At 45.5% G+C, this 24135-nt stretch overlaps 1 long non-coding RNA gene across 1 annotated transcript in view; it reads left to right on the top strand.

Moving 5' to 3' along the window:
- The window catches only part of LOC141097478 (uncharacterized), a 58785-nt gene that overhangs the window by 813 nt on the left and 33837 nt on the right, over positions 1 to 24135 (top strand). Inside the window, exon 2 of the long non-coding RNA XR_012233968.1 lies at positions 9709 to 9820. This is a non-coding gene — a long non-coding RNA (uncharacterized lncRNA). The remainder of the gene's footprint in view (positions 1 to 9708; positions 9821 to 24135) is intronic.

The following is a 24135-nucleotide window of genomic DNA, read 5'->3' as shown; positions in this document are numbered from 1 at the left end:
ACGGCCGAGCGCTGTGTGATGTTTTAGGCCTCTTTCACACTTCAGTTTTTTGCATCAGTTCAAATCCGCCAAAAAGTCAGACAAGCGGATCCGTTCTTAAGTGATGTGAACGGATGTCACAGGATCCGTTTTCAGACGGATCCTGAAAATGAGGAAATTTAAAGGAAACGCTGGCCGGGAAGAGGAGAGAGAGAGAAAGAGAGAGATTGATTGAGTTTTTTGTCCGGAATTTCGGGTTAAATGAGTGTCTGGAGGATCCGCCAGACAAAAAAACCGTTACAAGCTCCGTTTTGAAATCTTTGAGGATGGTGACGGACAGCAACTTTTGGCGGATCCTCAAAAAAAACGGATGCAACAGACAGCAATCCGTCACAATCCGCCATTAATGCAAGTCAATGGGGAAAAAAACGTATCCTCAAAAAACAATTGAGGATCCGTTTTTTTTCAAAACCTGGCGGATTGTGACTGATTGTAAAAAACTGAAGTGTGAAAGAGGCCTTATCGGATAACACTTGGCACAATGTTATACCTTGAGGCAGCGCAGATCTGTGATTTTTTTTTTTCTACAGACCAAAATTGGCCTGTGGAAAAATAATCTGCAGCACGCTGCGAGTGGCTCTGGAATTCAGATCACAGGCAGCCACTGAAATCTATGGATGCGTGTGATACATCGGCCTGCACTCAGCTGTCATCTGAGCGCAGTCCAACATCCACAGCCTCAGACAATGGAGAAGATGGAGAAATTAAGTTCTCTTAATGTGCTCCAATTCTTTCTTCCAAGAGCCTCGGATCACATTAAGATGACGCTCGGATGAGAGTTTGAGCCGAGTGTCAGTAGCATAATTGAGCCAAATTTCTCGCATGAGAGAATCATCACTCGTGTGACCCCGGCCTTACACTTTTTTCCTCTAGAGAATTGTTTGTCAGGTACATACAACCTCCAAAGAGAATACAAAGTGTAAGGGCTCATACTCATTTGCGAGAAATACGGACAAGTGCAATCCGATAAAAAATCGGATTGCAGTTGGACCAATGTTATTCAATGGGTTACATCTCATCTGCAATTTTTTTTCTCAGCTGAAATTGGACTGAGAAAAAAATTGCAGCATGCTGCGGATCTTGGACGAGACTTGCCAATGCAAGTCAATGGGTGCGAGAAATAACTCGCACAGCACTCACACCATGCTAGTGCTGTCAGATTTTTACTCACCAGTGTCCTTTGAAAAGCTGATACAGGAAAGATGTATATCTTTGTACCGTGTTAGCCAGTAGATAGAAAAATATTCAGGATTGAGAGTCCTCAGTAGTTGATACCTTTTAATGGCTAACTGAAAAGATGGTAACACATTGCAAGCTTTCGAGATTACTCAGGTCTCTTCTTCAGGCCTAGACCAATACAAAATCTGAAGAGTCACATATTTATGCACAATACAACACAGAAAAAATGGAATGGATAAGACAATTGACGTGAAGCAGAACTATCAATATGGGAGAGGGAGAAACATAAATATTGGACCAGTACATAGATAAGGAGTCCGGATGTTTTATAGTCCTCTGATTGGGGTCTCCTAATGTGTTGTGATGCCCCCACCAGGTCTTGAAAGCAAATTCCTTAATTGATGTAAAAAGACATAAATCCATGCGACGCATTCATTCCAGCACTGAGAGTGTCAAAGGTCATCATAAATTTATACTCCCAAACACGTCTCTCTCTCTGAGATGTGAAGTTACCTTTCAATACTAGTAATTTCATATCCATGGTGCTGTGATCAGGGATACAAAAATGTTTTGCCACAGGTAGATCCATTCTTTTTTCTCTTATTGTGTGACGATGAGCATTCATCCTTGTTCTAAGCTTTTGACCTGTCTCCCCCACATACAGACCCCCAGTTGGACATTTAGTACAAATAATTAAGTACACCACATTAGATGTAATGCAGCTGAAAGTACCTGGGACCTTGTAGTCCTGATGTGAGTTGGGGAACTTTATCTTGTCCGTGGTCATTATAAATGGACAGGTTTTACATTTTTTCTGGTTGCAAGGAAAGGTTCCGGCAGCTGTTGGGGAGGACAGGGAGCTTCTGACAATGATGCTTCTTAAATTTGGGGGCTGCCTAAAACACAGCAGTGGGGGGTCTGGAAAAATGAATTGTAATCGGGCATCTTTTTGCAGTAAAGGTTGTAATTTCCGTGCAGCTCCCCTTAGCACCTCCAGGTTTGGGTTGTAGGTGACTGCTAGAGGCACCTGGTTATTTTCTTCTTTAGCTTTGTAATGTAGCAGGTGATTCCTTGACATTCTGGTGGCTCTTGTCATTTGGTTTTCAATTGTTCTTGGATGGTAGCCCTGATTCAAAAAGGTCTTTTTGAGGCGACCAAGGTGTTTGTCTCTATCCATGGGGTTGGAACATATACGATTGTATCTGATGGCTTGGCTATAGATAATAGAGTTCTTTATGTGTTTTGGATGGAAACTGTCCCATTTAAGGTATGTTGGACGGTCGATTGGCTTTTGATACAGGGATGTCTCTATTTCATTGTTTTTTAGCTTAATGATGGTGTCCAAAAAGTTAATTTCAGTGCTGGAGTAGTTGAGTGTTAAATTGATGGTGGGATGAAATTGATTAAACTGGTCGTGGAACGTCTTTAGCTGTTGCTCAGACTCCGTCCAGATGATTAAAATATCATCAATGAAGCGGTAGTAGGCCAGAGGCCTGATGGGGCATGAGGACAAAAAGTCGCTTTCAAGCTTGGCCATGAAAAGATTTGCATACTGTGGAGCCATTTTTGAAAAGCTGGCAATTCATGTGCGGTGTACAGTAAAATCACACTGACAGGTTAGAAAAGAATAGATATATACACATAGAATACACACATATATACAGTATACACACACACGTCTCTAAAAAATAAAGGGAACACTTAACAGAATATAACTCCAAGTAAATCAAACTGTACACTTAGGAAGCAACACTGGTTGACAATCAATTTCACATGCTGTTGTGCAAATGGAATAGACAACAGATGGAAATTAATGGCAATTATCAAGACTCCCTCAATAAAGGAGTGGTTCTGCAGGTGGGGACCACAGACCACATCTCAGTACCAATGCTTTCTGGCTGATGCTTTGGTCACTTTTGAATTTTGGTTGTGCTTTCACACTCGTGGTAGCAGAGACGGACTCTACAACCCACACAAGTGGCTCAGGTAGTGCAGTTCATCCAGGATGGCACATCAATGCGAGCTGTAGCAAGAAGGTTTGCTGTGTCTGTCAGCCTCGCCAGAGGTAGCCTGACTGCCATTAGGTACCGAGATGATATCCTCAGACCCCTTGTGAGACCACATGCTAGTGCGGTTGGCCCTGGGTTCCTCCTAATGCAGGACAATGCCAGACCTCATGTGGCTAGAGTGTGTCAGCAGTTCCTGCAAGATGAAGTTATTGAAGCTATGGACTGGTCCGCCCGTTCCCCGGACCTGAATCCGATTGAGCACATCCGGGACATTATGTCTCGTTCCATCCACCAATGCCACATTGCACCACAGACTTTCCAGTAGTTGACTGAAGCTTTAATCCAGGTCTGGGAGGAGATCCCTCAGGAGACCATCCGCCACCTCATCAGGAGCATGCCCAGGTGTTGTACAGTAGGGAGGCACGTGGAGGCCACACACACTACTGAGCATCATTTTGACTTGTTTTAAGAACATTATGGGTCGCCCTCCCAGGGCTGTGGGGTACACGGTACCGGGCCGGTATCAGCGGGATGTGTCACAGCGGCGGTGACCCGGACCGTGGCCCTGGGCGCCCAAGTAATAGGGGTAGAAGTGAATGGTGGAATGTAGTTAAATGAATAGTTCGTGACGCCACCTGTGGTGTTCGGCAAGGGAGGTGTTAAGCCGACGCTGCATGCAGATCCTCCGGGACAGATGGTGTGGTGCAGCAATGATGGTATAACCCACCCACAGGCAGGGCTGTTGTCCCAGGGCAGGGTAGATGTGGAGACACTTAGATGGTGTAGTGTTTGGCGCAGGGGATGTAGCAGTGCCAGGCGGACGGACGCAGGAAGGAATGGAGGACACCAGGGCATGTAGTTCCAAAGCTTTACTCACAGTCTATAGTGCCCGCTTCTGTGCCGTGTCCTCCGGATCAGGGACTCAGTCAACCTCCAGGCAAGATGGAATGCTCCCTTCCACACTCCGCCAACTTATGTGCCTTTTCTGAACATCTCTTTATAGCGCCTTTAAGTGTGAAGATCTCCTAGTACTGTGTTACACTGGAGTTCCTCCTAACAGATGTTCCCAAGAACTCTACTTGCACGGCAGACAGCTGTAGCCTGCTTTGGGGACTCTCTACTCCTGAATCCCGGCTCTCTGTCCGTGTTGCTGTTGTGCCCTCAAGTCATAGATGGGAGTAGTGCATTTACAGCCCACTACTCCACCGGTGTCTGCTGCAGAACCATTAGTGTCCATACAACCTCGGGGACCGGGCCCCGGCCTTGCGCTTAGAACTTCTAGGCAGGGTTCTTCCTCTAACCCAGGTCCTCTGTGTTCCCTTTTACTCCTACGTTCCGTACTTGTCTTTCCCTTCTATGGAAGCTCAGGCTTCAGTTCAATGTCTTCCTCCTTTTCTTTCCCGTGCCAGCTGGCTCAGATCACTGAGGCAGCTGCAGCACTCCTTCCTCCATCCCTCTTCCAGGGATCTCCACTCCTCTCCGAGTGGCTTCCTTCCTCACTGACCTCCTGTCAGGCTGAACCCCGACTGAACCTCAATCCTGGAACTGTCCCGCTCTTTTATATGTATTCTAAACTCCACCCACCTCCCAGCACGTTTAGTGTTCCAAGCAGGGAACTACCAAAGGTGCTCTGCTTCTCTTTAAGCAAAGAGCCGCAATGTGGCTTTGCTGAACTACTCTATTGTGTGGGGTGCGAGTGTTGGAGCGTGGTCAGGAGCCTCCAACTTACCTGGATGGTGGGGCACCACACCTTAGGAGAAGGTGCAGTACCTCTGTGGCGAAAGAGCCTCAGGGGCGCCACAATTACATTCCACTATAATTTTGTATGTGACTCCCAATCCAGGCCTCCATTGGTTAATAAATTTGATTTCCATTGATGATTTTTGTGTGATTTTGTTGTCAGCACATTCAACTTTGTACAGAACAAAGTATTCAATGAGAATATTTCATTCATTGATTCAGATCTATATATAATGTATACAGTCATGGCCAAAAGTATTGACACCCCTGCAATTCTGTCAGATAATACTCAGTTTCTTCCTGAAAATGATTGCAAACACAAATTCTTTGGTATTATTATCTTCATTTAATTTCTCTTAAATGAAAAAACACAAAAAGAATTGTCCTAAAGCCAAATTGGATATAATTCCACACCAAACATAACAAAGAGGGTGGACAAAAGTATTGGCACTGTTCGAAAAATCATGTGATGCTTCTCTAATTTGTGTAATTAACAGCACCTATAACTTACCTGTGGCACCTAACAGGTGTTGGCAATAACTAAATCACACTTGCAGCCAGTGGACATGGATTAAAGTTGACTCAACCTCTGTCCTGTGTCCTTGTGTGTACCACATTGAGCATGGAGAAAAGAAAGAAGACCAAAGAACTGTCTGAGGACTTGAGAAACCAAATTGTGAGGAAGCATGAGCAATCTCAAGGCTACAAGTCCATCTCCAAAGACCTGAATGTTCCTGTGTCTACCGTGCGCAGTGTCATCAAGAAGTTTAAAGCCCATGGCACTGTGGCTAACCTCCCTAGATGTGGACGGAAAAGAAAAATTGACAAGAGATTTCAATGCAAGATTGTGCGGATGTTGGATAAAGAACCTCCACTAACATCCAAACAAGTTCAAGCTGCCCTGCAGTCCGAGGGTACAACGGTGTCAACCCGTACTATCCGTCGGCATCTGAATGAAAAGGGACTGTATGGTAGGAGACCCAGGAAGACTCCACTTCTTACCCCCGAGACATAAAAAAGCCAGGCTGGAGTTTGCCAAAACTTACCTGAAAAAGCCTAAAACATTTTGGAAGAATGTTCTTTGGTCAGATGAGACAAAAGTAGAGCTTTTAGGGCAAAAGCATCAACATAGAGTTTACTGGAGAAAAAAGAGGTATTCAAAGAAAAGTACATGGTCCCTACAGTCAAACATGGCAGAGGTTCCCTGATGTTTTGGGGTTGCTTTGCTGCCTCTGGCACTGGACTGCTTGACCGTGTGCATGGCATTATGAAGTCTGAAGACTACCAACAAATTTTGCAGCATAATGTAGGGCCCAGTGTGAGAAAGCTGGGTCTCCCTCAGAGGTCATGGGTCTTCCAGCAGGACAATGACCCAAAACACACTTCAGAAAGCACTAGAAAATCGTTTGAGAGAAAGCACTGGAGACTTCTAAGGTGGCCAGCAATGAGTCCAGACCTGAATCCCATAGAACACCTGTGGAGAGATCTAAAAATAGCAGTTTGGAGAAGGCACCCTTCAAATATCAGGGACCTGGAGCAGTTTGCCAATGAAGAATGGTCTAAAATTCCAGCAGAGCATTGTAAGAAACTCATTGATGGTTACCGGAAGCGGTTGGTCGCAGTTATTTTGGCTAAAGGTTGTGCAACCAAGTATTAGGCTGAGGGTGCCAATACTTTTGTCCGGCCCATTTTTGGAGTTTTGTGTGAAATGATCAATGTTTTGCTTTTTGCTTCATTCTCTTTTGCGTTTTTTCATTTAAGACAAATTAAATGAAGATAATAATACCAAAGAATTTGTGTTTGCAATCATTTTCAGGAAGAAACTGAGTATTATCTGATAGAATTGCAGGGGTGTCAATACTTTTGGCCATGACTGTATATGTATTTATATTGCAGAGAGAGATAGATAGAAGAATAGCCGGTACCGTATTTTTTCGGACCATGAGACGCACTTTTTCCTAAAAAATTTTTTGGGGAAAATGGGGGGTTGTCTTATGGTAGCAATATTATTATTATTATTATTATTATTATGCATTTATATAGCACCATTTATTCCATGGCACTTTACATGTGAAAAGGAGAAATATAGTATAGTAAACAATACAAGGGACACACAAGTACATAAGGAGAGGGGACCCTGCCCGCGAGGGCTCACAGTCTACAGGGATGGGTGAGGATACAGTACGAGAGGTACATGATCCGGGTTTGTCTGCAAAGGTGCCAATTATACCAGTATAAGAGCTGGCAACGGGCGTCCGGTAGAAAGAGTGGTCATACACTTGCAGAAGGCCAACCAGAAGACACACAGTTAATGGCCCCCCCAGCGCATGTTTACTCATCGTCTGAGAATTCGAGATCCTGCACAGGAATATACTTACAAATCCTGTGGCGGCGGCGGGATTCTGCAGTGTGGTGGTGCGCTGTGATAAGGGGCAGTGGCAGCGGCTCTCTGTGCTTCGTGGGGGGCTCCGACGACATTTCGTCAAAGCCCAGAGGCTCCCTCACATCCGTTGCTGCCATGTTGCTGTGGCCTCCGGGAACATGGCCTCCGGGCCGGGGGTGTCGCATGCTCAGATTCAGATCTCGTTGCCGAGATTTGAATCTTGAGAATGCGCTGCCCCGGCCCGGCGTCCATGTTCCCGGAGGCCACAGCAATATGGCAGCAACGGATGTGCGGGGGCCTCTGGGCTTTGACGAAATGCCAGTGGAGCCCCCCACAGAGCACAGAGAGCCTCAGCTCCCTGCACCGGAGCACAGCCGCCCAGCACAGAGCCGCCACCACGGCCCCAGCACAGAGCCCCTGCCCCAGCACAGAGCCACTGCCTCAGCACATAGAATCATAGAATGGTAGAGTTGGAAGGGACCTCCTGGGCCATCTGGTCCAACCCCCTGCTCAAAGCAGGATTCGCTAAATCATCCCAGTTAGATGTCTGTCCAGCCTCTGTTTGAAGACTTCCATTGAAGGAGAACTCACCACTTCTCGTGGCAGCCTGTTCCACTCATTGATCACTCTAACTGTCAAAAAGTTTTTTCTAATATCTAATCTGTGTCTCCTCCCATTCAGCTTCATCCCATTGCTTCTAGTCTTTCCTTGTGCAAATGAGAATAAAGTTGATCCTTCTACAATGTGACAGCCCTTTAGATATTTGTAGACAGCTATTAAGTCTCCTCTCAGTCTTCTCTTTTGCAAACTAAACATTCCCAAATCCTGCAACCTTTCCTCATAAGACAGGGTTTGCAGACCGGTCACCATTCTGGTCGCTCTTTTCTGAACTTGCTCCAGTTTGTTGATGTCTTTTTTAAAATGTGGTGCCCAAAATTGGACACAATATTCCAGATGCGGTCTGACCAAAGAGGAGTAGAGGGAAATAATTACTTCACGTGATCTAGACTGTATGCTTCTGTTTATACATCCTAGAATTGCATTTGCCTTTTTTGCTGCTGCATCACACTGTTGACTCATATTCAGTCTGTGATCTATTAGTATACCCAAGTCTTTTTCACATGTGCTGTCACTTAGCCCTATTCCTCCCATTCTATATATGCTTTTTTCATTTTTATTGCCCAGATGTAGTACTTTGCATTGCTCCCTGTTAAAAACCATTCTGTTAGTTGCTGCCCACTTCTCCAGTTTATTTAAATCTTTATGAATCCTCTCTCTTCTCTAGTATTAGCTATCCCTCCTAGCTTTGTGTCATCAGCAAATTTAATCAGTTTACCCTCAATTCCTTCATCTAAATCGTTGATAAAGATGTTGAACAATACAGGGCCCAGGACAGAGCCCTGTGGTACCCCACTTGAGACATTCTTCCAACTGGATGTGCAGCCATTTACGACCACTCTTTGGGTCCGATCACTAAGCCAGTTATGAATCCACCTAACAGTTGCCTTGTCCATTCCATACTTAGTCATTTTTTCAATAAGGATTGTATGAGAGACTTTGTCAAATGCTTTGCTGAAGTCAAGATATACTATATCTACAGCATTTCCTTGATCCACCCAATCAGTAATACCGTCATAGAAGGAAATTAAATTAGTCTGACATGACTTATTAGTTACAAACCCATGCTGACTCTGTTTAATCACTTCATTCTTATCCAGGTATTGACATACATGTTGTTTAATAATTTGTTCAAAGATCTTTCCTGGTATAGAAGTCAGACTCACCGGCCTATAGTTGCCTGGGTCCACCTTCTTCCCCTTTTTGAAGATAGGAACAACATTTGCTCTTCTCCAGTCTTCTGGCACTTCTCCTGTTCTCCAAGAATTTTCAAAGATTATGGAGAGGGGTTCAAAAATTTCTTCTGCTATCTCCTTCAGTACTCTGGGGTGTAATTCATCTGGACCTGGAGACTTGAATTCATTTAGGTTAGCTAAGTGTTTCCTCACTATCTTTCTGTTTATAGATATCCTGGATTCTTCTATTCCCTTAATAGGACAGTGAATAACAGTTGATGTTACATTTCCTTTCTGAGAGAAAACAGATGCAAAATAGGAATTTAAAAGTTCAGCCTTCTCAACATCCTGTCTTACCATTTCATCATTTTCATCCTGTAAAAATCCTATAGCATCTTTGACTTTTCTTTTACTTTTGACATATCCCCAAAATCCTTTATTATTGCTTTTGACATCTCTTGCAAGCCTCAATTCATTTTCAGCTTTAGCTAATCTGATTTGTGCCCTGCAGGTTCTGCAGACAGCATTATATTCTTCTTTAGATATGCCTCCCTCTTTTCCACAGAGGACCGCCACCTCACCAGCTTGGGATGGGATTTCCCGGAGGCCACCACACCAGCCTGGACCACCGAACGACCCCTGTGACCACTCCTCCACCTGTGCCGATCCCTTCCCTGGTAAGCTGAATTTGGACTCCTGTGCCGATCCCTTCCCTGGTAAGCTGAATTTGGACTGTAAGCCGGACCCCCATTTGACACATTATTTTTTTTCCTTATTTTCCTTGTGAAAATTTGGGGTGCGTCTTATGGTCCAGTGCGTCTTATAGTCCAAAAAATACGGTAATTCATTTGTCGGCTTCTGTAAAATCACTGCAGGAGCCGACAGGATAGAAGAGATGGATTACATACAGTAAATCCATATAGAATAGGTAGATATATAGATTTCAGTGACAAATACAATTAATACAGTTTGTGCAAAACTCCTGACATGTACTTAATGAATAAAAGATTATTTTATGCAAAAAAATGGCGTGGGGTCCCCTATAATTAATAGCCAGCAATGGCTATGCAGAAAGCTGGGGGCTGATGTTCAATGGAATCTCTCACTTCATTTTGGCGGTCTATGTAAATTATTTTGGTCCTGTCCCATGGGCTGTGTTTGGGATCCTTTTCTCCACCCCTCTTTGGCCGCTGTTAGCAATATTTTAGGGAATTTCCGTAGTTGTCTCCATATTACGCGCGTGCGCATTGCAATCTTGATTCGTGCACGCGCAGTATGCTTTGCCCAACTTTGGGCAAAGCCGAAAAGCATTAGTGCGCATGCGCCGGTGAACTATGTCCCGGAACACAGCAAGTCAGGTGACATCAAGCCCCGAGGTTAGTAATGGAGAGGCGTCAATAAGACGCCCCTATTACTAACCCCACAGTCAAATTGTAAAGAAAACAGACACCCAGTAAAAAACCCTTTAATTGAAATGAAGACACAGACTCCTTTATTATTCTTAATTAAGCCAAAATTAAAACCACACCTAATCCATGCGAAGCCCTCGATCTCCTGTAATAAAAATAAAATAAGAAAGCCACAATATACCTGTCCATCGTTGTGTTCTACACCGTAATCCATATCTGGGGGTGTAATTGTTGTGAGTTCATTTTCCCCTCCGTCACTGAGGCCTGGTGAACTCCCTATTCTAGTGAAGGAAGGTAGTGAGCCTGATTATCAGACACCTGGGACTAATGTAGACGATTTGCTGAGTGGAGGCACTGACTGGATTTAAGGCTGCCTACGCCCTTTCTGCCCTGCGGGTGATTTCTCTGTGGACTCTTGGACACCAGTCTGATTCCTGCTCTCCTAAAGCTAAGTTTTCTGTTTTGCCTTTTGCATCTAAGATTTGTTTTTGTTTTTCTTGCTTTTTGGATTCTGCCACTCCCTGCTGGAGTGTGCAGTGTTCCTTGAGCTCTGTCTTCTGAAAGTACCTGAGCGCTGATTTAGTTTTTGAAGCTTAGTTGCTTCAGGGCCATTTTTATATCAGCTTGTTGGCTTTGTCTCTGATAGGGTTTTGGCAGATTGCAGACAGCAGCCTTCCTATCCGTTCCTATCTAGGTAGTTTTTGGGCCCCGTCTTTGCTCAGCCTGTCTTTCTGTCTGTGTAAGTGTTTTCATCTTGCTTCACCGTCATTATATGTGGGGGGCTGCCTATTGCTTTGGGGTCTGCTCTGGGGCAGTTAGATTTCCCCTTTCCTTCTTTAGGCCTATGTATCTCTCCGGCTGTGATCGAGGGGTCTAGGTCATCGTAGGAACCCCCCACGGCTACTGCTAGTTGTGTTGATAGGTTCAGGGGTCTGCAATCTGATAGTTGCCAACTTCTCTGGTTTTCAGGACTTAGCTAGCATTTCTGTTTTTGCCTCCTACGGTGACTCAATCATAACATGTAATGCTAAGTAGATATGATTTTGTGTAACATTCTAGAATCTCCCATTGCTACTCTACTGATGAGAAAATCAGCCTGTCATAGCTGCATCATTCCCCCCTCCTTAGCAGCTGTGTGTTTGTCCTCTCTGCCTACAGCTGTGTCTGCATTGGTAATAGGACACCGGCCATTTCCTGTGTAGCTAAGGAATGTTGATTAGCTAAGTGAAAGAATGTCTTTGAACCATGCGGGGCAAGCATATGAATGAAGATATTAAAATAAGCCTAGCGCAGGCTCCAGTCGCGACAAAAAATATTAAACGGACATTTCTGTGATTTGCGCGGACCCGGCTTCGCTACGGTAGCTCTTGCGAAGTTCTAACACCCCCAGAAACGGAGATATGGATTACTCCCAAATGGTGTAACGGAGCTACTGCATGTTTATAATTATTGTATTCGATAAACTGGGAAAAATGATACCATCTGTGTGTTTATACGAGCGTTCCTCGTCAAGATATAGTTAGTATAAGTTTTTGTTAGATTGCAACTTAGAGAAAAGGGGAGCTGAACCTCTCCAGCCAACCCCTGTGATGTCACACAGCAGAGGCCATAAGGCATGCCAGTGAACAAACCAGACAGTTAAGCTGGAGTTTTCATGCTGAAAGGACCCACCAGATGTCGGGAGATGTCTGGCTGGCTGCCTGCCCATCCCCCGGCCACATGGTTTGCCTAAAGACAATTGAGCAACTGTAAGTTTAATTTCTGCTTTTCATCCCTGTTATTTTATATTTGCAATGTACATATCTAATGTCTCAACTTTGTAACAACTTTTATCTATGTAACCACTGCCCGCCTTTGGGGAATAAATCATAAAATTGTCAGTCTCTCTTCATGCTCTAAGAAACGAACACGTGCCTTTAGATAATTATGCTACTGAATTGGGTTGGCTTCGAACCCCTCTATTAAGTTTATAACTTAAGCAGAGAAACCAGGAGCTGATGGTGGCGTGGTGTATTTGGTTGGTTGGCCTAGCTGGCAGTACGCAATGGTCTTATATGCTGATTGGGTGGCTGAGGCCAGAGCATTTATAATTCCCTTATTGCAGCGGTCTAATCATCTGTGCACAACAAGCAGCCCGACTGGCGACTAATTATCCTAGGTGTAGTTCCCTGACTGACCTGAGGATAAGGGGGTGCCGGAGAGCTGCGAGTTCCAAAGTGGAACTGAGAAAGTGGGATATACATAAATCCCCGCAGTTCTTGGAAGGTTGTTAGCAGTGGTGGGGCATTCAAAATAACCCCCCTGCGATAAATTGTTAGGGCAAGACTAGCTTGCTGTATTTTTTGTCACATGGTGCCAGTGGTGGGATAACTAAGATAAGCCCCCACTGTGCCTGTGATAGCCGTGTGCCGGCAGTGCGTCGCATTCCTCCGTCCGCTGACATACCCATGTCGACGGTGGGATCATGACGGGGATATACATTTTTCAACCTGGACAGTGCTAAGATGCCACCGCCCGGCTGAAAAACGCTGGTGAATGAGGAGATGCTGCCAGCGCAGCCTCAGTGACTAGTGACGTCACGGAGTCTGCACTCCCTCACAGCCTGAACTGTGATGACCTTTGTGCAGTAGGAAAATACCAGTGAAGAGGCAGTTTATGCTAGCATCAGTGTATTCACAGCTGATTACCGTGAAAATTTCTCATGGTGATCTGCTATGAACACACAGCTTGAAATGCCGTGACCTCATCACTGGCATTTTTCCACAGTCCTGAGGTCATGGCAGTTCAGCCGCACTGTGAGAACAGCTTCAGTGAATAGCGGTGATGTCACTGATGCTGCGCTCCCTCAGCCTGACCCGCGCTGAACACTGGAGCGTGGGAAAATGAACTGACATTTTCCCACGCTGCAGAGTTCAGCGCGGGTCAGGCTGTGAGGGAGCGCAGCATCAGTGACGTCAGCACTAGCCACTGAAGCTCTGCTCCCAGCATCTCCTGATTCATCAGAGGTTTACAGCCGGAGCAGTCGCATCTTAGCACCATCCTGGTTGTAAATTGTATATCCCCCAGATATGGATTACGGCGTGGGACAGAACGATGGACAAGTATGGTATATTGTTGGTTTGTTATTTTTTTTTTTACAGGAGATTGAGGGCGTCGCATGGATTAGCTGTATAATAAATATAGGAAACTGATGTGTTTTATTTAATTAAAATACTTTATTCTGGCTGTGTGCTTATTTAACCTGTAACAACTATATGATTAGTAATAGGTGTCTTATTGATACCTCTCCATTACTAAGCCTTGGGCTTGATGTCACCAGGCAAAAGAAAGGTGACATTAACCCCACAAATATTACCCCCACTTGCCACTTCTACAGGGCAAGTGGGATGAGCAAGGCTAAGTGCTAGAATTGGCGCATCTTAGAGATGCGCCTTTTCTGGGGCGGCTGGGAGCTGATGTTTTTAGCCTGGTGGGCCAATAACCATGGTCCCTTCCTGGACTATAAACATCAGCCCCCAGTTGTCAGTTTTCCCTCTGCTGGTTCCGAAAATTATGAGGGAGCCCACACCATTTTTTCCCCAAAAAGAATCTTTTATTAATTACATCCATGTCCCATAATTTGCACACACACACACACACACACACACACACACACACACACACACACACACACACACACACACACACACACACACACTACTAATTGTATTGGTCACTGACATCTATATATCTACCTATTCTACATCTATTTACTGTATGAAAATCATGTCTTCTATCCTCTTGGCTCCAGCTATGATTTTACAGAAGCCGACAAATTAATTACCGGCTATTCTTCTATTTATCTCTCCTTGAAATATAAAGACATATATACAGTGCCTGGCGAAAGTATTCGGCTCCCTGGAACTTTTCAACCTTTTCCCTCATATCATGCTTCAAACACAAAGATACTAAATGGAAATTTTTGGTGAACAATCAACAAGTGGGACACAATTGTGAAGTTGAACGAAATTTATTGGTTATTTAAAATTTTTATGGAAATTCAAAAACTGAAAAGTGGGGCGTGCAATATTATTCGGCCCCTTTAACTTAATACTTTGTTGCGCCACCTTTTGCCGCGATGACAGCTGCAAGTCGCTTGGGGTATGTCTCTATCAGTTTTGTACATCGAGAGACTGAAATTCTTGCCCATTCTTCCTTGGCAAACGGCTCGAGCTCAGTGAGGTTTGATGGAGATCGTTTGTGAACAGCAGTTTTCAGCTCTTTCCACAGATTCTCGATTGGATTCAGGTCTGGACTTTGACTTGGCCATTCTAACACCTGGATACGTTTATTTGTGAACAATTCCATTGTAGATTTTGCTTTATGTTTGGGATCATTGTCTTGTTGGAAGACAAATCTCCGTCCCAGTCTCATGTCTTTTGCAGACTCCAACAGGTTTTCTTCAAGAATGGTCCTGTATTTTGCTCCATCAATCTTCCCATCAATTTTAACCATCTTCCCTGTCCCAGCTGAAGAAAAGCAGGCCCAAACCATGATGCTGCCACCACCATGTTTGACAGTGGGGATGGTGTGTTCAGGGTGATGAGCTGCTTTGCCTTTACGCCAAACGTATCGTTTGGCATTGTTGCCAAAAAGTTCGATTTTGGTTTCATCTGACCAGAACACCTTCTTCCACATGTTTGGTGTGTCTCCTAGGTGGCTTGTTACAAACTTTAAGCTACACTTTTTATGGATATCTTTGAGAAATGGCTTTCTTCCTGCCACTCTTCCTTAAAGGCCAAATTTGTGCAGTGTACGACTGATTGTTGTCCTATGGACAGACTATCCCACCTCAGCTGTAGATCTCTGCAGTTCATCCAGAGTGATCATGGGCCTCTTGGCTGCATCCTCTGATCAGTCTTCTCCTTGTTTGAGATGAAAGTTTAGAGGGACGGCAGGGTCTTGGTAGAATTGCAGTGGTATGATACTCCTTCCATTTCAATATGATCGCTTGCACAGTGCTCCTTGGGATGTGTAAAGTTTTGGAAATCATTTTGTATCCAAATCCGGCTTTAAACTTCTCCACAACAGTATCACGGACCTGCCTGTTGTGTTGCTTGATCTTCATGATGCTCTCTGTGCTTCAAACAGAACCCTGAGACTGTCACAGAGCAGGTGCATTTATACGGAGATTTGATTACACACAGGTGAATTATATTTATCATCATTAGTCATTTAGGACAACATTGGATCATTCAGAGATCCACAATGAACTTCTGGAGTGAGTTTGCTGCACTGAAAGTAAAGGGGCCGAATAATATTGCACGCCCCACTTTTCAGTTTTTGAATTTCCACAAAAATTTAAAATAACCAATAAATTTCGTTCATCTTCACAATTGTGTTCCACTTGTTGTTGATTCTTCACCAAAAATTTACATTTGGTATCTTTATGTTTGAAGCATGATATGTGGGGAAAGGTTGAAAAGTTCCATGGAGCCGAATACTTTCGCAAGGCACTGTACTACATACAGAGCTCCTGTGTATAATGTAACTATTGATCACTGTGTTAGGAACGGCGGAACGCACTAAATAAAGATATAAATAAAGTGCGTTCTCCACTCGGGGTCCACCGTGCAGTAGGTGAAATAACCGCTGCTAAGTGGTGGCAGGAGCAATATGGCGGAATTGCACACAGGGTTAAACTTCACCCAGGTGCGCAGAGCAATCTCAGTTAAACTCATGGAGATGCCAAAAGTACAAACACAAATAACTGAGCCTGTTGTAGTCACAGTACTCATTAAAAAGCGCACACACGGTATACGGTCACAGGAGTAGCCCAAGACGGCGGCACTACGTCCGTCTAGACCTACCGTGTGCGTGGCATTGCAACTGCAAACGCAAAGGAGGCTGCTACTGCAGCGCGGCGTGGACACTGCCGCCAAACGACAAAGGCAAGGCGCAAGCGCAATGTTGGACCCTAGCAGCTGTGCAAGTTGAAGCAGAGGAGCGCTGGGGCTGAAACTAACTCAGTCCCTATTTACATGCGTAATATCAGAGGGAAGGGGTTTCAAATGAGTCAGTCACCAGAATCATGCATCCGTCCTCATACACACAGCAGCAAGTATGACTATACTAGCACATGGCGGAACAGCCATGCGCGCCTTTTATAGCAGCTGGGACCTTCTGCACGCTTCCAGATCTCTGAGATGGACCAATGAGAACTGGAGCGGGACCTGAGCACATGACTCCCGATCTCCAATGGGAGATCGTCCTATGAGCATGCCCAGTAAGAGGACAGAAGGACTTAGCCTCAGGAGAGATTTGCTTCAAGGCAATCTCCTCTGCAATTTCCTCTGCAGTGGAAAAATAGGAGGAGAGTGCAGAATGTGAGGATCTGGATCCCTGCGGAGTAAACGCAGAAATCCGACTCCTAACACACTGTATTACTTGTACACTGACACTATACACTGTATACAGAGCTTCTGTGTATAATGTCAATGGTAATCACTATTACCTGTATACTATATACAGAGCTCCTGTGTATAATGGCACTTATGGTGATATTAGTATTGTGTTTTTTTATTAATGATCAGTATTGTAGTATTGTGTCTCTATATCGTGGTGAAATGTGGTCCAGCCAAGGTGTGGTGGTATTTGTTCCTCGTCTGTGGTATTATTCGGTCACAATGTGGTAGCGGTACATGGTCCCCCTATGGTGTGATGGTATTTCTCCCTTGTATGTGGTATTATTGGTTATTTAAAAATATGTATGTGACTCATTTCCTTAAAGAAAAATAAATAAAATATACCTAAAGTAAGTGTTGGCTAGTTTAAGAAATGTTTAGTAGTTTAGAGTAGAGCAGGGCCCGGCCAAAAGAGTCTACCTTGCCGTACTAGCGGCTTAAAAATTCTTTTGGCTAAAACAAAAGCCGCTGGCCATGTATGTGATCTGGTGAGAACTGTTAATGTGTGATTGGTGAGGACGTGGTGCAGAAGTGGAGTTTTTCCAAGAGTGGGCGGTGGGACTGTGGAAGGTTTGAGGAGGGTGGAGGCGGAGCTGGGGTCGAGCCTGGGCGGAGTCTCAAGGGGGCCAGAAACTTTCGCCAGTATGGTGCCCTGAAATTCCTAGTGGCAGCCCTGACAGTGCCAGCCAGTATCCCATAACAATGCTAAGCAGTGTCCCATACTTATGTCACCCAGCCTCGCATAACAGTGCTAGCCACAGTGATTCAAAACAGTGCCAAACAGTGTCCCATAATAGTGTCATATAACAGTGCCAGCCACAGTGTCTATAACATTACTAGCCACAGTGATCCATAATAGTGCCAAGTTGTGTCCCATAACAGAGGCAGTCATAGGTGTCAGCCGTAGTGATCCATATCCGTGCCAATCAGTGTCCCATAACTGTGCCAGCTGCAGTGATCCATAACAGTGCCAGCCTGTGTCCCATAAAAATACCAAGCAGTGTCACATAAGAGTGGCTGTCAGTGTCCCATAACAGTACCAAACAGTGTCCCATAATGTCAGCCATAGTGTCCCATAGCAGAGACAGCCACAGTGAACCATAGCAGTGCCAGACATTAGGGATGAGCAGACCCGTGGAAGTTCAGATTTATCGGGTTCGGCCAAATTTCAGTCCAAAGTTCAGTTGACGTACCAGAACTTGACCCGGACCCAAACCAAATATAAGTCAATGGGGACCCAAACTTTAATGCTGTAAAATGGTCGCAGTAAGTGCTGCAAAAGGAAATAAAATGGGCGTAAGAGCAGGACAAGTGCCCGGCAAACAAATGTGGATAGGAAAATGAGTTAAAATAACATAGAATACAAAAATTAATCATCTTTAACCAGGAGGCAGAGGTCCAAGTGGTTACTTGTAAATAAATGACAAACAAAATGACATAGGGTTAGGGTTGGGATTAGGGATAGGGGTGAGATTAGGGATAGGGGTGTGTTGGAGTTAGGTTTGTGGTTAGGTTAGGATTGGGATTAGGGTTACGGTTGTGGTTAAGGTTATGGTTAGTGTTGGGATCAGGGTTAGGGGTGTGTTGGGGTTAGGGTTGTGGTTAGAGTTATGGTTAGGGTTGGGATTAGGGTTATGGGTGTGTTAGGGTTAGGGTTTAGTTAGAATTGATTGGTTTCCACTATTTAGGCACATCAAGGAGTCTCCAAACGCGACATGGCGCCAGCATTGATTCCAGCCAATTTTGCGTTCAAAAAGTCAAACAGTGGTCCCTCCCTTCCGAGCCCCGACATATGCCCAAACAGTGGTTTACCCCAACATATGGGGTATCAGCGTACTCAAGACAAATTGCACACCAACTTTGGGGGTCTAATTTCTCCTGTTGCCCTTGGAAAAATAAAAAAAATTGGCTAAAAAAGTCATTTTTGTGGAAAAAAAATGATTTTTTATTTTCATGGCTCTGCATTATAAACTTCTGTGAAGCACTTAGGCATTCAAAGTGCTCACCACACATCTAGATAAGCTCCTTGGGGGTCTAGTTTCCAAAATGGGGTCACTTGTGGGGGGTTTCTTCTGTTTAGGCACATCAGGGGTCTGCAAATGCAACATGACGCCCACTGACCATTCAATCAAAGTTTGCATTCCAAAGCGGCGCTCCTTCCCTTCTAAGCTCTGCCATGCGCCCAAACAGTGGTCTTCCCCCACATATGGGGTGTCAGCGTACTCAGGACAAACTGCACAACAACTTTTGTTGTCCAATTTCTCCTGTTACCCTTGTGAAAATAAAAAATAGTGGGCTAAAAAATCATAAACTTCTGTGAAGCACTTGGTTGTTCAAAGTGCTCACCACACATCTAGATAAGTTCCTTAAGGGGTCTAGTTTCCAAAATGGTTTCACAAGTGTTTTTTTTTTTCACTGTTTAGGCACATCAGGGGCTCTCCAAACGCGGCATGGCGTCAGATCTAAATTCCAGCCAATTCTGCATTGAAAAAGTCAAACGGCGCTCCTTCCGTTCCAAACCCTGCTGTGCGCCAAAACAGTAGTTTACCCCCACATTTGGGGTATTGATGTATTCAGGAGAAATTGCACAACAAATTGTGTGGTTCATTTTCCCTTTTTACATTTGTGAAAATAAAAAAATTCATTCTGAAATAAAATGTTTGTAAAAAAAGTTAAATGTTAATTTTTTCCTTCCACATTGCTTCAGTTCCTATGAAGCACGTAAAGGGTTAATAAACTTCTTGAATGTGGTTTTGAGCACCTTGAGAGGTGCAGTTTTGAAAATGGTGTCACTTTTGGGTATTTTCTGTCATATTGGCCCTTCAAGGTGACTTCAAATGTGATGTGGTCCCTAAAAAAATGGTTTTGTAAATTTTGTTGTAAAAATTAGAAATCGCTGGTCAACTTTTAACCCTTATAAGTTCCTAACAAAGAAAAAATTTTATTTCTAAAATTGTGCTGATGTAAACTAGACATGTGGGAAATGTTATTTAGTAAATACTTTGTGTGACATATCTCTTATTTAAGGGCATAAAAATTAAAAGTTTGAAAATTGCAAAATTTTTTGCCATATTTCCATTTTTTTCATAAATAGACACAAGTCATATCGAAGAAATTTTACGACTAACATGAAGTACAATATGTCACGAAAAAACATTCTCAGAATCAGCGGGATCCGTTAAAGCGTTCCAGAGTGGTTAGAATTGTAAAAATTGGCCTGGTCATTAAGCTGCAAATTGGCTCCATCACTATGGGGTTAAGCTGGGTCCTAAGTTTATTGGTCCTTACGAGATCATTGAGGTTGTCAATCCAGTTGCCTTTCGCTTACGCCTTCCTCTGTCGCTTCGGATCCTCAATGTGTTCCATAAGTCCCTTCTTAAGTCATTTGTACCTTCCTCTGCTGGGTTTCCATCTCTTCCACCACCTGTCTCTGTGGATGGTCAAACTGAGTATGAAGTGGAATGGATTGTTGATTCTCGCATGGTTCGCAGTTCGCTTCAGTACTTGGTACATTGGAGGGGTTACGGTCCCGAGGATCGATCTTGGGTCCCTGCGCGATCGGTCCATGCTGATCGGTTAGTTCAGACTTTTCATGCATGTTATCCTGAGAAACCTGAGGGTCCAGTGCCCTCCTTTTAGAGGACGGTACTGTCATTATCCATGCCGGGTTTTGAGTCCTGTCTCCCTCTTTTCTGGTCTGGTCATGTCAGGGGTTAACTTTTCTCTGCCTCGTTCTGGTGTCAGGTCTGCTATTTCTCTCCACTGCATCTTGCAGGCAGTGTCAGTTATTTTTTATGCCTACGACGTGAGTAGCTGACTCTGGTGATACCTGTTAGGAGTGGCGGAAGGCACTAAATAAAAATTATAAAGTGCCTTCGCCACCCGGGGTCCACCATGCGGCAGATGGTAAGACCGCTGCTAGGAGGTGGCAGAATATAAGGCGGTAGAATGCACGGGGTTATTACGTCACCCTGGTGCACTGGGCAAGCTCAGTTAAACTCACAGAGCTGCCAGCGTAAACTGAAATAGAAAAGCGCAACTCACAGGGACTCAGCGACACAGACACGGTAATTGGTCACAGGAGAGGTGAAAGCTGACGGCACCAACTCCGTCTAGACCTACCGTATACGTCTGTGGCAGAGACGTCGCAAACGCGGACGTACACTGTGCTGCAACCGCAGCGCGGCAGGAACGCAGCCGCAAAGAGGACGCTGCTATCAGGCAAGCGCAATACTGACGCTAAGCTGCTGTGGCAGGGATGCAATGGCGCGCTGGCGCTGTAACTGACTAGACCGACACTCTGTCACCATTCGTATTAACCAAGGGAAGGGGTTTCTTAATGAGTCAGTCACCAGTCCATGCATCCATCACCATACACACACAGCATAATATGCTACACTAGCGCATGGTGGAACGGCCATGCACACTTTTTATAGCGCACGGGACCTTCCGGAAATCTCCAGGAGGCCAGGAAGAGCCAATAGGATCCGGAGCGGGACCTGAGCACCTGACTCGCGAAGTCCAATAGGAGCTCGTCCCGTGAGCATGCCCCATAGATGGAATAAAGGACTTAGCCTCTGGAGACAGTTGTTGTGAGACAATCTCCTCAGCAATCCCTTCTGCTGCAGCAGATGGGCAAGAGACTGCAGCATGTGAGAATCTGGGTTTCTGTATAGACGTGTCAGAAACCAGATTCCTAACAATACCCTGATTTGTCTTGCTGTGTTTAGCTGTCTGTTCCTTCCTCTTCTCCCGCCCCGACTCAGTGTTTCCCTTCGTGTTTGTACTTCCTGGTATTCGACTCGGCAATGGCTCTGACCTGATTCTGTCTCTTGCTTCTGGTACTTCTGCTTCTGACTGGCATTGATCCTCTGGCACGGCTGACTCTGTGTTTGTTACTTCCGTTGGTACTCAGTTACTCTCTGGTATTGACCTGGCTTATTTGACTATTCTGTGGCCACCTGGCAGTTGCCTCGCTGCAGTGCTGCTGGTCTGCTCTGTGCTGTATTGCAGTCCTCACTCCACACTGCTGCCATCTAGTGGAGTTTGCATTGACTTGCAGAGCTGAAGCGTGACAGACATGCTAAGTAAGATGATTTCTGGACTTAGGCTCCGGAGCGTTATGCTGCACGTGTATACCAGTAGTTACCATTGGCTTAGCTAGAGAACCAGCAGTAACCACACATACAGTATGAGCCTGAGCAAGGCGCAGGGACCAGAGTCTGTGCTGAGCTGTCATCCCAGCGGCCGAGCCTGAATTGGAGACCACAGCACCAGACAAGGCTTGGGATCTATCCCGTGCAGTGGAAAAATCCCAGCGCTTAACACATACATTCAAATACTCCATAAATGATTTTTAACAAGATATTGTCACGTCGCCGTCAGACACAGGGACTGCTGTTCCTGCCTTGGCCACTGGGAGGCGCCGGACTGTCGCGTTGCCGTCAGACTCGAGGACTGCTGTTCCGGTCTCGGCCACTGGGAGGCGCCGGACTGTCACGTTGCCGTCAGACTCGGGGACGGATGTTCCTGCCTCGACCACTAGGAGGCGCCGTGGTTCGCCCGTGGGTGGTGGTGGCAGAGATGGGATTCCTGCACAGGCATCTGGTGGGCGCAGGCTCCGCTCCTCTGTCAGTCATGAAGGGGTTGGTGCATCACCATCTGGCCTGGTCCTGGGGGCGGTCCAAATGACATCAGACTGTGAGCCTGTGAGGGATAGCCTGATCGTTCAAATACCTTGGGGCCTTCGATGACCGCCATAATAAAAAGACAGAACATTTGGCACCCATGGATACATAGTAGACACTCCACGGTTGCCCCGCTCCAGCCTGCTTAGCCGTATATAATTAAGATGCCGGATATTAGATATTGGATATTGGATGTTTGTTTTCTTTCCTTTTTGGAATATATTACTGTACTGCAGAACACTGAGACTTATTATGTGTACTTGCTGTTACACATAGTTCTATCGATGCCACTAATGCCTGTTCCTCCCCTCACCCCTTCCCCTCCCCCCTCCCTTCCTTTCCTGTTTTTCATTTGTCGGTCCCCACTTTCTTCTCCTTATTTTCTCCTCTCGTTCCCCTAGTTTCATATATATGGTGGTTGTAACTATGGTTGTCATTGTTTTGACTTGTTTTCTTGTTCAACCTCAATAAAAATAATTGAGAAAAAAAAAAAAAAAATACCTTGGGGCCTGTCTTGCAGGCCGCCAGATATAGTCTTGGTTTCCCCAGTGTGCTCAGCGGCGTATCTAGGGGGGGGCAGCCGGGGCAGTTGCCCCGGGCGCAGCCAGCAGGGGGGCGCAGTCGGGCCGCCTAATGCAGCGGTCCGCAGTGTCCTCCTTGGCTGCGTTCTGCCGCCCCCCCTGGCCTGAGAGTCGGCGGTTCTCTGTGTCAGCTGTCAAGCTGACAGCCGGCGCAGAGAAGGTGGCCGCGCTGGCTCCCAGGGGACAATTGTACAGACGCCAGTACAATTGAAGCTCTGACCGCCGGGCCAGAGCGACGTCAGCATCGTGATCAGGTCATGTGATCACGCTGCTGACGTCACTCCCCGGCGCCCAAAGCAAACCCTGATGGTAAGTGTGCTCCTCTGTGGAGCTGAAGAACCACCGAAGATGGGAGATGGGGGGGTGTTAATGAGTGGAGATGGGGGGGGATTTGTAGAGGGGATGGCGGTTAATGTGTGGGGGTATTTAGAGTGGGGATGGGGGTTAATGTGTGTGGGGGTTAATGAGTGGGGATGCCATGGGGTTAATGTGTGGGGGGGTTTGGAGTGGAGATGGGGGTTATTTAATGTGATGGGGGTTAATGAGTGGGGATTGGGTTAATGTGTGCGGGGGTTAATGAATGGGGATGGGGGTTAATGTGTAGGGATGGGGGTTAATGAGTGGGGATTGGGTTAATGTGTGCGGGGGTTAATGAATGGGGATGGGGGTTAATGAGTGGGGATGGGGGTTAATGTGTGGGGTATTTGGAGTGGAGATGGTTATTTAATGTGTGGGGGGATTTGGAGTGGTGATGGGGTTAATGAGTGGGGATTGGGTTAATGTGTGCGGGGGTTAATGGATGGGGGTTAATGTGTGGGGGCGTTAATGTGTGGGGGGATTTGGGGTGGGGGGATTTGGAGTGCTGATGGGGG

Source organism: Dendrobates tinctorius, unplaced genomic scaffold, assembly GCF_039654945.1.
Source record: "Dendrobates tinctorius isolate UK_male_01 unplaced genomic scaffold, ASM3965494v1 ptg000009l, whole genome shotgun sequence".
NCBI lineage: Eukaryota > Metazoa > Chordata > Amphibia > Anura > Dendrobatidae > Dendrobates > Dendrobates tinctorius.
Note: the sequence above shows the minus strand (reverse complement) of the source record. Positions and strands in the feature narration are given on the sequence as shown.